Below are 16486 nucleotides of genomic sequence, written 5' to 3' on the forward strand. Positions count from 1 at the left end.
TGCGCGCGCGCACACACACACACACACACACACACACACACACACACACACACACACACACACACACACACACACACGTGTATGTATATATATGTTTATATATATATATATATAGATAGATAGATATCTTCTATCTACTGTTATATAAAAAGGAACTTTGTGTCTGTGCATGTGAGTTCGTTTCTTATACACTCGAAAATGGTGTAATTCTTATACAATCGAATAATTAAATATGGATAAATAACATAAAGTTCTCATTTAGATAGCTCAATAATGCAATACTAGAGCTATGTATGTATATGTATATTTATATATATACACACACATATATATACATATATATATATATATATATATATATCTTCGGCAAATGTATAAATATATTCATATATACAAATATCTAATTTATAAAATCACTGTCTGTCTGTCTGTCTGTCTGTCTCCATATTTTCAAACTCTATCTCTACCGAAACTAAAACTAAAAAACTTTTATGTGTCTTTAGCCGATTAAAATAGTTTTTAAGGGGTCAAAAAAGGAGGTCAAAATTGAAAAAAGTGGCATTCATTTTGTACATTCATCTTAGTTTATTTTCAATCAGTTCATATGCGTCTCACGTTGGCACAGTTGTAACGTCATTAGCTTTGAATGCTGCAGTTTTCGGTTTCGATTCTACCTCATGGCACGCGAATGCTTTTTTTTACTTTTGAAATCACCTCGCTATGATAATATATACGGAATCTGGACAAATTAAAATATCATATTTAAGCGTGTTTTACAACCGGGCAAAGCCGCCCCTCCCTCCCGCTAGTATACATAATGCTCCTTATCTTTAGTTGAGCATATTGGGGAGTGATACACGGTATACTATTAGCGTATTAAGCGATGTTTTTTGTGTAAACAAATCGAGCTTAGGTATTCGAACGATGTCAAAACATCGTTAATTCACTACTCGCACAGCAGCAACCGATTAGCTTAATTTTTTTATTTAAAAAAAATTTTTTTTTTAATTACATTTTCACCCCAAACAAGGCACATTGCCACTTTGGTGTAGGGGGCTACTATCAAGGGAAACATCTACTGGGGTACTATGTAGGGATTTGGGCAGCAAGATGTTGGTTCACGTTGCACTTGAACTTCCGCATGTCAGTACAGTTGGGGAAGCAGTGACCTGGAATGGAATTCCAAAGTCTAGCAGTTCTGGGGAAGAAACTACTAGAGTAGAAAGATTTTTTACATCTAGGGATCTCTACAGTGTGGGGGTGGGATTTTGCAGCTTGTCGGGTCTGTCGAGGGTGTTCACGTCGTGGGGGCACAAGTGCTTGCAGTTCATCAGAGCATTCACCATTAAAATACTTGTAGAACAGGCAGAGGGATGCAACGTTTCGACGATGGGACAGAGGCTGAAGCTTAGATGCCAGTTTAGGGCCTATCAGCTTAATGGCTCGAAGCCTTGACTGTCGTACGGGTTTTGATCCTAACTTGAAGTAGTTGCCTGCCGAGCCGCACTGATGAGCTGTGATACAGCGAAACAGTACTGTATGTAGATGACTATATATATATGTGTGTGTGTGTGTGTGTGTGTGTGTAGTCATCATATATATATCAGATGGCTTTATACATAACTAAACGTATATAAATTCACATGTACACACACACACACACACACACACATATATAGCTGGCTTTATATACACACATGTAAACAAATGTATATTCAGATATACATACACACACAAACATATATGCATCCATTTATTTATATATATAGTAGTTAGCTTTAAACATATGCACATATATATAACATACAAACGTATATATAATTGCATGTATACGTATATATATATATATATATATATATATATATAGCTGGCTTAATACATACATATATATAAATATACAAACGTATATAGATTCATATATATATATATATGCATATATAAAAACACACACATGTACAACTGGTTTTATGCATATATATATATATATATATATATATATATATATATAGAGAGAGAGAGAGAGAGAGAGAGAGAGAGAGAGAGAGAGAGAGAGAGAGAGAGAGAGAGAAAGAGACAGGGGGGAGAGAATTAAAAATACGAAAAGAAAGCCAACGTATCATTAGTTACGGTCGATTAAAATTTCATGTTTTCATGTGATACATTTTTTAACATTCAACGTGTTAACCGCCATCTTTCATGTTTGGTATATTTAATGACATACCCCTACCGCTGTCGTATTACAAACATTTCTTTTCAACCAATTCGGCGGCGACTGCGTTACAAATTCTGACATTTCCCAATCTGATCACAAACAGCGACTCAACATTTATATTCTCTTAGAAAGCCAACCAAACACCTGCTTTAACTTTTGCGTAATTCCACACGCACGTCCTTGACCAAAAACTAATTATGACACCGCGATTATATTATTGCGTTTGTTGAAAAAAGAAATTGTTTGCATGAGAAAAGCTGTGAAAATTTCACAAAAGAAATTAACTTTGTTAACATTCTCCCATACTTTTCAATATCCAAGTATTTCACTTCCTCGTTTTCTTTTATTTTTTACTGAACCGCTACACAGTGGTTAAAAAATTAATTAATGAACCGGGGAACTTTGGTTCAATCCTCCGTCGAATCATACAAAATATCTAAAAATGGTACTTAATAACTCTTTGCTAAAACTCAGCGTTGTAAGAGGATCAAAACTATGGGAAAAGTGTAGCATCCTCCCCTATATCTATAAAACGAAAAGATAGCGTTCGGGTCGACTATGTTCGACGACTTTAGTTTTTTTTTTTTTTTTTTTTTTTTTTTTTTCATTTTACTTTCATTTTTGCTAAATTTTAATTTAAATGTGCTTTTGTTTCGATTTCTATAAAATAACGGCGCTTCTGCATTTACCAACCCATGATTTCTACGAAGTTGGCTTGGGATCGCCCGGCAGCTAATGGAAATAACCTAAAAACGTTGGGCGAGTGTTCCTCAATTTTTCACCATTGCGTTTTTTAGCCAATACAAATCTCGTATAGAGACTACATTTTATTAATTGGAAGAAATAAAAAATACTTTTAATCGCGCAGGGTTATGTTTGGGTTAGATACATGTTTGTAATTTGTTGATTATTGTATTTCCACGTTTTTCCCGTTTATCACTATAATTTTCTAGTAGCGGTTTAACGTTTCACGGTTATTCCCGTCAGCGACCGAGTACACCCGACGGTGCTTCGTGGAAACTGCGGCTCTGTAAATGTAGAAACACCAAAAATAGCAAAATGTTTGCATGAAAAGAAAAAGAGAAAACCATTCGTTAATTCATTTCATATGAAATAGATGATTCCATTGTTATTGTAACAGAAATTATTATTCGCGCAAGCGACCGCGCCTCTTTTTGCCATGTCATGTGACGGGACTGAGAGAGAAGAAGGAAGAAAGAGAAACGTAATTTTGTTGATAGATTTTTATTTTTTTTATTTTATTTTATTTTTAGTCGCGTGCAAGCGACTCTATAAGTCACTCCGTCGGTCGGTCTGTCGGTCTGTCGGTCTGTTCGTAACACTTTTGTGCTTGGCCTTTTTGGTTAAGATCAAAGGTATGTTGTTAATACATGCTGTTCTTAGCTTTTTAAGCTTTTCTTGGCCTTTTGGCGAAGATCAAAGGGTAGTATCTGTTCTTACTATATGCTGTACTTATGTTTGTAACTTTGTGATATAAAGTGGGGGATCACTTTTTTGTATTAATTTAATGTAAAATGATCACCCACTTTACAACCAGTCAGTCTCAAGGCCATTCAAGTCATTCTGCAGATCATTCAAGTTGTTTTTGAAGGATTCCAGTTATTTTTTAAGCATTCAAGTCATTCTTAAAGTCATTCAATTCATCCTTAAAGTCATTAAAGTCATTCTAAGTCATTTACTTTTTTATTTATTCATGTAATTTCAGCTCATTTTTCGGTCATTTTAGTCTATCTTAAAGAATTTCATGTCAATCCTACATTCACGCATTCATTCATTACACGAGAGCACGCGACTAATGGCTATCGGCCTTGTTTTTAGTAACGCAAGTGCCAGTAATTTGCATATGAAGCGACTTGCGATTGATTAAAGGGGACAAATTAATGAGAGAAAAAAGAACTCGAGTGTTAGACAGCAAAGAAAGAGCAGAGACAGGGGTTTAAGTTGGAAAGAGTTGGTGCTGAATTCTGAGATTTTGTGTCTGTTCGATTTTGGACATTGTTTCGTTATTTGCGTGCGAGTTTACGGTCAGTGGGGCCGAAAGAGAAGGGAAGAAAAGGGGAATAACCGAACATTTCGTCCTGGGAGAGACATGAACATAACTTTGACATCGTTTGTTTTCAACTCGAAATAACTTACGTGACTAAAGATTATTTCCGAAATCGAATTCCTGTTATAGACCGACCCCCACTCAAAAAAAAAAAAAAAAAAAAAAAAAAAAAAACGACAAAAAACAACAACAAAAAAACCCAGATAGTTACATTGCTAATGTTACATTTTTATTTTCATTTAAAGAAATATTCCGATTCTTTTCAAACAAAACAAACTATATGAACTATATTTCCAGCTTGAACGCCATCAAAAGAAAAAAAAATTTTTCTGCCACTGTCATATGCAATAGAACCAATATATGAACAAAATAATCACCTAAACTAATAATTTTTGTATGAAAAATATCACTAACCATAACCCTAATTTACTAACATTTATTAATTTAATAACTAGATTTTTTATAGACTACAAATAATTATAAATGGCAAGTACTTACAAATTTTTTATGGACTACAAATATTTATAAATGGCAATTGCTTACAAATTTTTTATGGACTACAAATATTTGTAAATGGCGATTGCTTACAATTTTTTATAGACTACAAATATTTATAAATGGCAATTGCTTACAATTTTTTATTGACTACAAATATTTATAAATGGCGATTGCTTACAATTTTTTATGGACTACAAATATTTATAAATGGCGATTGCTTACAATTTTTTATTGACTACAAATATTTATAAATGGTAATTGCTTACAATTTTTTATGGACTACAAATATTTATAAATGGCGATTGCTTACAATTTTTTATGGACTACAAATATTTATAAATGGCAATTGCTTACAATTTTTTATGGACTACAAATAATTATAAATGGCGATTGCTTACAATTTTTTATGGACTACAAATATTTATGAATGGCAATTGCTTAGAATTTTTTATGGACTACAAATATTTATAAATGGCGATTGCTTACAATTTTTTATGGACTACAAATAATTATAAATGGCAATTGCTTACAATTTTTTATGGACTACAAATATTTATAAATGGCGATTGCTTACAATTTTTTATGGACTACAAATATTTATAAATGGCAATTGCTTAGAATTTTTTATGGACTACAAATATTTATAAATGGCGATTGCTTACAATTTTTTATGGACTACAAATAATTATAAATGGCAATTGCTTACAATTTTTTATGGACTACAAATATTTATAAATGGCGATTGCTTACAATTTTTTATGGACTACAAATAATTATAAATGGCGATTGCTTACAATTTTTTATGGACTACAAATATTTATAAATGGCGATTGCTTACAATTTTTTATGGACTACAAATATTTATAAATGGCGATTGCTTACAATTTTTTATGGACTACAAATATTTATAAATGGCAATTGCTTACAATTTTTTATGGACTACAAATAATTATAAATGGCGATTGCTTACAATTTTTTATGCACTACAAATAATTATAAATGGCGATTGCTTACAATTTTTTATGGACTACAAATATTTATAAATGGCGATTGCTTACAAATTTTTTATGGACTACAAATAGTATAGATGGCGATTGCTTACAAATCTTTTATGGACTGCAAATAATTATAAAGTGCAATTGCTTACAAATATTTTATGAACTACAAATGATTATAAATGGCGATTGCTTACAAATTTTGTTTTTAATTTTTTAGCTTTGCATTTCCAACAATCGAGTTTTTTTCGCATTTTCAGATTTCAGTAATAACGAGAACAATTGAGAGCTAACGATAAAATAGCGTCATTTTCCGAGGATCCTATTATTGAATTAAGTTTATTATATAAGCATCAGAATAGATGTTTATATAATAAAGATCACGGTGTTGTATCTGTTCTGATGCTGCGCTTCACCTTTTCTGTCCTCGGTCAGTAGAGAAACAATCCTTCATGACTGAGACAATTTAATTTTTGTTCCTATCTAGAGTGTACCTTTTTGGGGAGCTGGATATTACTCACATTAAAAACCGACCTTGTATTTAACTCTGCCCTCGTACGGAGGCAAGTAAATAGGAGCATCAGAATAGATGTGGAAAAATATGTTTGCGCATATATTTTCTACGTTTTCCATAAAGCAATCTCTTCTATGTAAAAGCTCAATAATTGCTAATGCATTACAACCGAGCATATATAAATAGATAAATTTGTCTAAATTCCAGTGACCAAGATTTTATTTCTTAGATTGTTCATTTTTTTTCCAAATACAAAACTTCGATATATTTTAGCAGACCATTTTGTTTATAGTCGGCTAAACACATATAATATACCAATATTATATCTAAATTCATTGTTTGAAATATAATTATCCACTGACACGTGTTTCGTCGTCTACGACTCACCAAAGTATTTTTATCAATATATATGCTGCTCCCCATTTGGGGTACCAAATTGGTAAAAGAAAAATTTTTCCCAACTCGCATTTAGATAAAAATGAACTTTCATATAAATAATTGAATTCATTCAAAAAATATCGCAAAATAAAAACAAATAAATAACATCTAGATTCATAATTGATATACTAATTGTTTTTGGTCGACCATGAATGAAATGGTTCGTAAAAAATGTAACAAATTTTTGGAATTGGAGAATGACGAGCAATATAAATTAATAAAATTCTGGTCACTGAAATATAGTTTAATATTGTCTAAACAACAGGCCACACGAATTCTATGCGACGATTCATTACGGGGATGAAGCGCTGAGGATTCTGTGTCGTTTGGTTATCATCTATTTTCATAGCTTACTACTAAGTTATAATTACGAATTGAGCACTGCTGAAGTAAATACTGAAAATCGATATATGTAATACTAGCAGGGAGACCCGACGTTGCCCGGGATTGAATAATGATCAACGAATATTTTACACTCCTATATTTTTTTATTGTCATCGAAAGCCATTAAATCGCTCGGGAGGAAGCTTCACATGCCTCGTGCGGAATTTGAACCTACAGATCACATCATGCAAAATAGATAAATAAATAAGGAAAAAACATGCTATCAACTTACCCACAGTAGAATTTTCACGGCCCGTTATTCTATCATTGTCGCTAAACGCCGACATGGAAAAATGGCTTTACCGACGATAGATAAAATAAAATAACGGTTTCGTTTGTCGATTATCGCTAATTATCGAGGGTATTCTGAGACAAAACGTCACTAAGATGACTCCCAGACTTATATACTAAAGTTCTGTAAATTTCAAAGAAAATCTGTTCAGCCGTTATGTGGACGCACGAAATGATATAAAATAATAATAATAATAATAATAATAATAATAATAATAATAATAATAATAATAATATGAATACACACACATACATATATATATATTATGTATATATATATATATATATATATATATATATATATATAGTAAATTTAGCATACCTTTATTATCTTATAAATTTATTCATGATAACATTAAAAAACACACACACACAGATATATATATATATATATATATATATATATATATATATATATATATATATATATATATATATATATATTGTTTTGTTTTAAATATTTAAATTTAATTCAGGAAAATATAATTTTTAAAAACAAAAATTTATTATTTGAACAAAGCAAAATTAGTTCAATTTAATATTTTGCTAATGACTTTCCCTCTGAGGATATGTGCTTACATCGAAAATCTATGGATTAAGGAAAGTACTCTGAATGGTATTCTTTGTTCAAATAATAAATTTTTGTTTTGAAAAATTATATTTTTCTAAATGAAATTAAAATATAAAAAAAAACAACTATAAATTTCATTTGCTCTATTAAGTATATTGAGCTATTCCCGTTTTTTTGGCTGGTATTGTCTTATATGAAAATATTACTCCCCAAAAATATTTTGCCAAAGGATTCAATAATCTGAAAATCCTGATTTGCAGTCATCGACAGTCCTGTTTCGTCGTATCACAACTCATCAGTGCCGCTAGACTAGCACCCCTCCCAAGCCGAGGATTGAACGCAGAACCATCGCGTTGACAGCCAACAGTTCTACCGATCGACCCACGGAGCCGGCACCCGTAAATTATCTCGCCAAATGTCTATTTAAACAAGCATTTGTCCACCACTTTTACAGTGCTCGAACCGCTTGTTTATAAACAAACAGTGAGCGTCGCATTTTTTCCGGCCAGTTAAGCAGCGGGTGAGATTATTTACGACCGAGCTCTACCCAAAGACGGGGGCTTAAAATATTTGTAGTCATCGACATACAGTCCTGTTTTGTTGTATCACAACTCATCAGTGCCGCTAGACAAGCACCTCTCCCAAGCCGAGGATTGAACCTAAAACCATCGCGTTGACAGTCAGCAATTGTGTGTGTGTGTGTGTGTGTGTGTGTGTGTGTGTGTCTGTGTGTGTGTGTGTGTGTGTCTGTGTGTGTCTGTACGTGTGTGCACGATATAACGCAATCTTTTGCATGGATATTCCCGCTCATCATCATCCTTGTCTTAACAGCTACTCCAGACAAAATAACATGAACATAGAGTACATATAACCCCAGATGTAAGATATGCGTATTTCCATCACGAAACTGGGTCAAAAGGTTATTGTCAAGGTAGATTAAAAAAAAACTAGATCTACTAACCATCATATTTATTTTTTTCGCTAATAGAACAATATTTTTAGAACAAGCTTCCAGATAAAATTAAGAACAACAATTACGTGGAACATTAAAAAAAAATGTTTTTCATCGCAAACAAGACATAACGCTGCTTGAGACGTAAGGGGCTACTATTTAGGATCATGTCTAACATGGTGCTGTGCGGAGTTGAGCATCACTACATTTGTTCACATTACATTTAAACTTCTGTAGGTTAGTACAGTAAGGGAAATAGAAAACAGGGAGGAAATTCATAGTAGTCCGAGTGGAAAAACTATTAAAGTATAAGGCTTTCCAGCCTCTAGAGTGTAATACAGTGTAAGGTGGGATTTTGCTGCTTCTGGGTAAGTTGGGAGTATGTACGTCAAGAGGGGGCACAAGTGCTACGAGTTCATCAGAACACATTCCATTAATGTACTTGTAAAACAGGCACAGGGATGTGATATTGCGGTCATGAGAAAGAGGTATGAGTTTGGTGCGACTTATTCGATTTGTACCCTGTCTTAGAGCGAGAGATTAGTGGTAGATGCACCAGCACAGATGTGGCAACAATACGTGCGTGGGCGGATTGTGGTTTGTAAAGATATAAGATGCTCCTCTCTGGTATAAGTAATTTTGTAGCACGATAAAGGGAACGCACCTTATTTGCATGAACCTTGAATTAGATGAAATGAGAAGTAATGATGAAAATGGTCTATTTGGTGAGAAATTTTACATGATTTGATCCGTGTATTGATGCTGCATTAAAAGTGCAGACGGAATTTCTCAAAGGTGAATCGAGAAAATAACTAAAAGGGATACCACATAATAGACAATGACAAGCAAATAATAATTAAATGAAACAGAATTTTGAATACTAATTTTCAAGGCTATTTCAGAAGATCACAGTCACATTCCCATTATATATATATATATATATATATATATATATATATATATATATATATATATATATATATATATATATATACTAGAAAAAGTGCCCGTCGTTGACTGGGTTCAAAAACAGCCTACAGAAAATGGACTCTGATTTATGAAAGTATGATAGGTTATGAAAAGGAAGGGTTGTAAATTTGGGTTGAATTTGGGGGTATCAAAACCAAAGCAAAATATGATGAAAGTAAAAATAAAATAGATAAACCCCATAATTTATTATACCATACCTGTTCACACTGAAACACTTATCACAATATTCTGTGGATCTATATTAAAAAACCTTGTTAAACTTTGTGACATATTTCCATTCTATGGAGGTCAGGTGCGAACGAACACCCCATAATTTTATTATACCATATTTCTTCAAACTGAAACATAATTATCAAAGTATACTTACACAGATAGATTTGAAAAGTCTTTAGTAAAGTGTGTGACATATTTCCATTCTATGGAGGCCAGGCGCGAACGCAGACCAAACAATTTTATTATACCATCCCTATTTAAGTTAAAACATACTTATCAAAGTATTCTTTATGTACATCTATATTAAAAACACTTGTAAACGTTTTTTTTTTTAATTTTTAAATGTTTTATTTCCATACTTTGTAGACCAGGCGCGAAGCAGACCCCACAATTTTAATGAACCACCGTTCTGCCAGATCAAACATCCCCATCCCCGTGTCTCGATACATCCTCTATGTATATATATAATCTGTTTTTTAAATTAGTCAACTATATAGGAACCTATTCGTGACCAGACACACACACACACACACACACACATTCAGCTTTATATATATATATATATATATATATATATATATATATATATATATATATATATATATGGGATTTAATTATTATAGTAAATAATTATGTCAGCCCCTTTAAGAAACTCATTTCATATCGTTGAGCACTTTCAGTTGAAATAAAGTCGGTCAATTTAGTCCGCATGCACAAATCATCATATAATGATTAGACCACTCTGACAGACGTTTAAAAAGAACATAAAAAATAAATGTTTAAATTTAAACAATATTTCTCGCGGTTAACTGTGGCCTAATGGATTTGGTCCTTGCGGATGGAGTCTTAAATGGCTCCGTTGCCGGGTTCGAATTGGTCGATCGGTATTAATCGTGACACCCTGCGTCATATGTATAATAATTTTGCAAAAATAAAGAAAACAAAATATAAAATACGAACATCATATGGCGTGTTTAATTATGTGTTACAATTGTTTTGTAACCATTAGGACAAATTGAAACATTATATTATTTTAAAATATTTTTTTAAAAATACCCTTCAGACACAAAAATACATTTGTCATGTATATATATGAGTATATTCATAATCACAATTTTAAAGGGAAAGCAGTTTGGACTCACCTTGTTTATCCTCATTTATGCATACAAATTATTTTATTGTGGTTGGTAAAATATAAGATGGTCTCTGGTCTATGTTATATGTACTTACAAAATAAAATTATTACGAACTAGGTGAGCTCAAACTGCTTGTTCCTTTAAGATAGGGATTGTGAATATAGTCATATATATATGACAAATGTATTTTGGTGTCTGAAGAGTAGCTATTTTTGGAATATTTTTTTTAATATTATAATGTTTAAATTTATCCATTATCAATGAAAGAATTGTAACACATAAGGAAATACATGATGTTCTTTTTTTATATTTTGTTGTCTTTATTTTGGCAAAAATATTATACGCATGCTCAATTATCAAAACCGATAATCATAAAGCTTAAATAATTGAGTCGATTAATATTGACTTTGATTTTATTGGTATATGAACATTACCGGAATTTTAATATATAGAAAACATTTTGGTAAAAAAAATGTATATATATATATATATATATATATATATATATATATATATATATATATATTTATATATATATATATATATATATATATATATATATATATATATATATTATAAATAATAATTTCATTACATACAGACACTAGTGTTTCATGTTAAGCAATCATCAATGCAGGAGATTACAATTAACGCTGGTCGAAGGATTTGAATCCCACAACGAAGCCACCTTTGACTTTATTAGCAAAGAAGATACACGAGGGCAACCGTTCACTGGCACGAAATTATGAGAAATTTGAACACTAATGAAGCTTAACGTTTAATGTCAGTGATTAAGTAAAAGAGAGTCACAACTTCGCACACACACACACACACACACACACACACACACACCACACACACACACACACACACACACACACACATGTACTGACATTCTCTCACAAATGAGAACATATAACAGTAAATAAAACAGTTCTTCCATCTTTTTGCAGGTCGATCGATGCCTCCGTTCAATCTCGAAAGGCAAGAGTAGCTGCGCGTTTAATTGTGAGACGAGGTTTGTGCAATCTCCAATTCGATCCCCCCACCCCTGAACCTTTTTTTTATTATATTTTCACCCCAAATAAGGCACAGTGCCACTTTGATGTAGGGAGCTACTATCAGGGACATAAGCTACAGGGGTACTATGTGGGGAGTTGGGCAGCAGGATGTCAGTTCACGTTACACTTGAACTTCTGCATGTCAGTACATTTGGGGAAGCAAGAACCTGGAAGAGAATTCCAAAGTCTAGCGGTTCTGAGGAAGAAACTACTGGAGCAGAAGGCTATCTTACATCTAGGGATCTCAACTGTGAAGGGGTGGGATTTAGCTGCTTTTCGGGTTTGTCGGGGGTGTTTACGTCGAGGGGGCACAAGTGCTTGCAGTTCGTCAGAGCATTCACCGTTAAAGTACTTATAGAACAGGCAGAGGGATGCTACATTTCGTCGATAGGACAGAGGCTGAAGCTTAGATGACAGTTCATGACCTATCAGGTTGGCGACTCTCTTTTGAACCTTGTCTAGGAGCGAGAGACTAGTGGCAGATGCACCAGCACAAATGTGACAACAATACTCCATACAAGTACAAATGGTGGCCTTATAGAGGTACAGAATACTTTCGGGCGTAAGTAACTTTCTAGCACGGTAGCCTGAGTCCAGTGGCAAAGAGAAGTGCTAAACGACTGTAAACAACGCCAAGATAAGTGGAGAGCACGCACAGCACCTGAAATTCCAAAATGTTCGCCCATTTTAATGCTGACTAGACTCAGCATTGCTTAACTTCGGTGATCTGACGAGAACCGGCGTGTCAACGTGATTATGCTGTCGCAGGTACTGTTTGAAAAGGAAGCATTTTGGAAGAAAGCTCTCCTAAAAATAAATTCTTCTCGAAGAAAGTGTTTTTCTTGGAGTCTACCAGGAAAAAAACTTTTGAAAACCCTTATTCTTTTTAATCCTACGCAATACAAGGTGTGGTTAATTATTGTATCAGAAAGAAATAGCGTTTTTTTTTGTTTTTTGTTTTTTTTTCAAAGAAATTATTTTAATATTTAAACATTAATAATAGGAATTTATTTTTTTAACCTATGTGGAAATTTCGTTTTTTTTTTAATGCTTTCTTTTTATAATATCGTTTTTAGTAATTACAACTGGGTTAAATTATAGCAACACTTAAGAAATCATTAATCAGAAAGATTAAAAAAAAATTAGTAAGTTAAGGCAGAAAAAAAGTTATTCTCAATAAACGATTTCCCATTCCAACAAGAAGTTGTTAAAAAATCTTTTCGTTTTCACTAAAAGAATGTTAAGTACGTTACGTACTAGTAAAATATTGAAGCGCAATATGCTATTATTAATTTAGTTAATATTATTAACTTTTTGAATTGTTATAAGATGGAACGGTAGAGACACACAGTAGCAGCAATAGTGAAAGAGTCTGATGTTTAAACGCACCAAAATACTATTAATACTACTGTTATTAACTGGTTACTATTAAATTAGATCGACGCACCATCAGCATCAGCATCAGAAACTACAACTACAGTATTGATAATACGAAGAAGAAGAAGAATAAGAAGAAGAAGAAGAAGAAGAAGAAGAAAAGAAGAAGAAGAAGAAGAAGAAAAAGAAGAAGAAGAAAAGAAGAAGAAGAAGAAGAAGAAGAAGAAGAAGAAAAGAAGAAGAAGAACTAATGATATTACTACTAAAGGTGGCTTACCTTAGGAAGAAGTTGTCTATATCAAAGAATGTTTGATATTGTGTCGAGATGAGTGTCCCGTCCTTTTTATAGTCCAAGAATGAGATGCAAAGATTTATTTTTAAAGTCGGAAGAACGTCCATGACCTGATTTGAACTCGAACGATGCTTAGATGTCAATGAACTAAGATATTGCGCAGAGGTTAAGGGTACTTTCGTTTTTGGTGATCGTACGCTCAAAAAGAAGTTAACGAAAGGTTAGTTAAACTAAACAAAAATAACAAGAAACTATTACTCGTCATTGGCTGGTAAATGCACACACACGCACACACACACACACACGCACACACACACACACACACACACATATATATATATATATATATATATATATATATATATGCGCGAGAAAACATGTGATCCGTTAGATCACCCTTTCAACTTAGGCTAGATTGTTTTAATTATGAAAAGTGACTTTGTAAAACCAGTTACACTTAAGAGATTCAATGCATAAAATCTAAAAATAGCTCCTTTGTGTTGACTATATCTCCTCTCACTCTTTCCCTTTTCGGCTGCGAGTTCAATAAATTTACTTCTTGCGACATTTTCTTTCTTAAGGATAAATTATTCCATTGTTAATTTTGATGAAGAAAATACACATTATTGACTTCTCTGCCAGGGGTTTAGACACAAGGTCAAGCGTGGTTTTGTGAAGCTGGCGCACTTGGATAAGCCAACTCTGGCTTATAATAAATGCCTGAGCAGTCTCGTCGGCATTAGCTTCTCTTATCAGCCATAATTGAACTTCTTAGAAAGAAGATGGAATCTAGTATGGACAGAACCCTACCTAAGTCGATAGTAACCTTTTGATTATGAACATAGGGTAGTATCTGTTTTAATACTATTTAGTCTATTCTGTCTTCAATCGGTGAAGAAGTTCTTCTAGACTGAGGCAATGTTTATTTCGTTCCAATCCAGGGAGACCAATTTCGGGGAGCTGGATTTTTCGCCACATTAAAAACCGACGTTGTGTCTGATTTGGACACTGCGAGGAGGCAAATATATATGAATAATGCTATTGATGGCAAATGAAATAATGATGAAGCCTATTCATAAAATAATTTTATCGACAACTTGTTAAGACGATAAAAAATGAAGAGTTATTTAAGATTAAAAGTTCAAAGGACTCAAGAGTGTGTGGCGTGATCCTTGGCACTGCTACCGTCATTTTAAGAACGACGAAAGTGCATTGGATATTGCTAAAAACCACACCTCCATCGGATAAAAAAAAGGTTCATGTAGAATAGACACATTTATATGAATGTTAATTTCAACTGTATCTTTCGCGGTAACGTTGGCCGTGGGGTTTGTTCCTTGCTAATGGAGTCAGAGATGGCCAAATCCTACTGCGCCTACTGAATCTCTAACTATGACGATTACTTTATGCGATTTTTCCTTTCTCTACCTCAGAGCGTCCAAGATCAAAACAGGCTTATCCCACATACATCTCTAAAAAAATTATAAGGTATCTTGTTACATCGATATTCTTTTTACGTATTGACGGTATATTTTACCCCCCCCCTTATTAATCTGAGTGATTTGCCTTCGTACTGACTTTCTATCGCGATGTTCATTTATTTTTCTCATCAGGTGCACCCAATATTTTGCTGAAATCTGGCAAGTGACAATTCTTGCATAAAAACTATGAAAAAGAACCAAAATTTTTTTATACTCATCACTTTCCGAAAACCTTGCATGAATACCCGTCTACGCAAATTTTATTCTTGTCTCCTCCATAAAATTTTAATTGTTTATAGGTCAACTATTCGTCTAAAACCTCGCCTTTAATTTTTGTTATAACCTGTTTGTTCTTCTTCTTTAAAAACCTTTTTTTCAGGTTTAATTACTACCTATTTAATTCCGGCATCGAATTCCTGAGAACAAAATACAAATAACATTTTACAAGTAAAAAAAAAAAAGAAAAAAATATTAAAAAAAAATGCTTGTTAAAAGTGCATATTCGATTCCAATCACATGCAAACAACTTACGCACAATAGAATTTTACGTTGAGTTCTTCCACACCCAAAAGTAACAAATCGTTTGTATATTTTAACACAGTTTTAGAAGTGCAATTTGATTGAAAGGTCAACCAAAACAAAACCCTTACCTCACAACAATAACAATTTATAAACCGAATGTCCTTCTATTTTTATCGATGAAATTACACACATGTACTATTGTTAATTTCGTTTAATATTTATCATGCGTGACTTGATTTGATTGTTTTGTTTTACGGCATGCCAACCCTTTTCTTTTTTTATTTTAATTACGTAAATACATTTTCTCGTCGTGTGCATGTGTATGTAATTTTCTTTTTCTTTTTTTTACCGTTAACTTATACTTTTTGTTTTTACGGCATATCGTCTTATTTTTAATTGTTATTTTTGCCGCGTGCGGGTGTATGTTTTCGCTTTGTTTTTTCTTATAAATCTAGTTTTCACATTTTTATTTTGACATACTTTTTTCTTTA

At 32.8% G+C, this 16486-nt stretch overlaps 1 protein-coding gene and 1 pseudogene across 2 annotated transcripts in view; one reads left to right on the forward strand and one right to left on the reverse strand.

Moving 5' to 3' along the window:
- The window catches only part of LOC145284941 (putative cytochrome P450 12a5, mitochondrial), a 95993-nt gene that overhangs the window by 43241 nt on the left and 36266 nt on the right, over window positions 1–16486 (reverse strand). Inside the window, exon 1 of one of the 2 annotated variants that reach the window (XM_080134038.1) lies at window positions 13978–14099. The exons of the other annotated variant lie outside the window; for it this stretch is intronic. The gene's annotated coding sequence lies outside the window, so the exon portion shown is untranslated. Of the gene's footprint in view, window positions 1–13977; window positions 14100–16486 lie in introns of those variants that run through there. 2 annotated transcript variants of the gene reach the window in all.
- LOC145285410 (U2 spliceosomal RNA) lies at window positions 3624–3760 on the forward strand (annotated as a pseudogene).

The sequence above is a fragment of the Euprymna scolopes genome, chromosome 9, assembly GCF_053919585.1.
Source record: "Euprymna scolopes isolate OS-2025 chromosome 9, ASM5391958v1, whole genome shotgun sequence".
In the NCBI taxonomy this organism is placed as follows: domain Eukaryota; kingdom Metazoa; phylum Mollusca; class Cephalopoda; order Sepiida; family Sepiolidae; genus Euprymna; species Euprymna scolopes.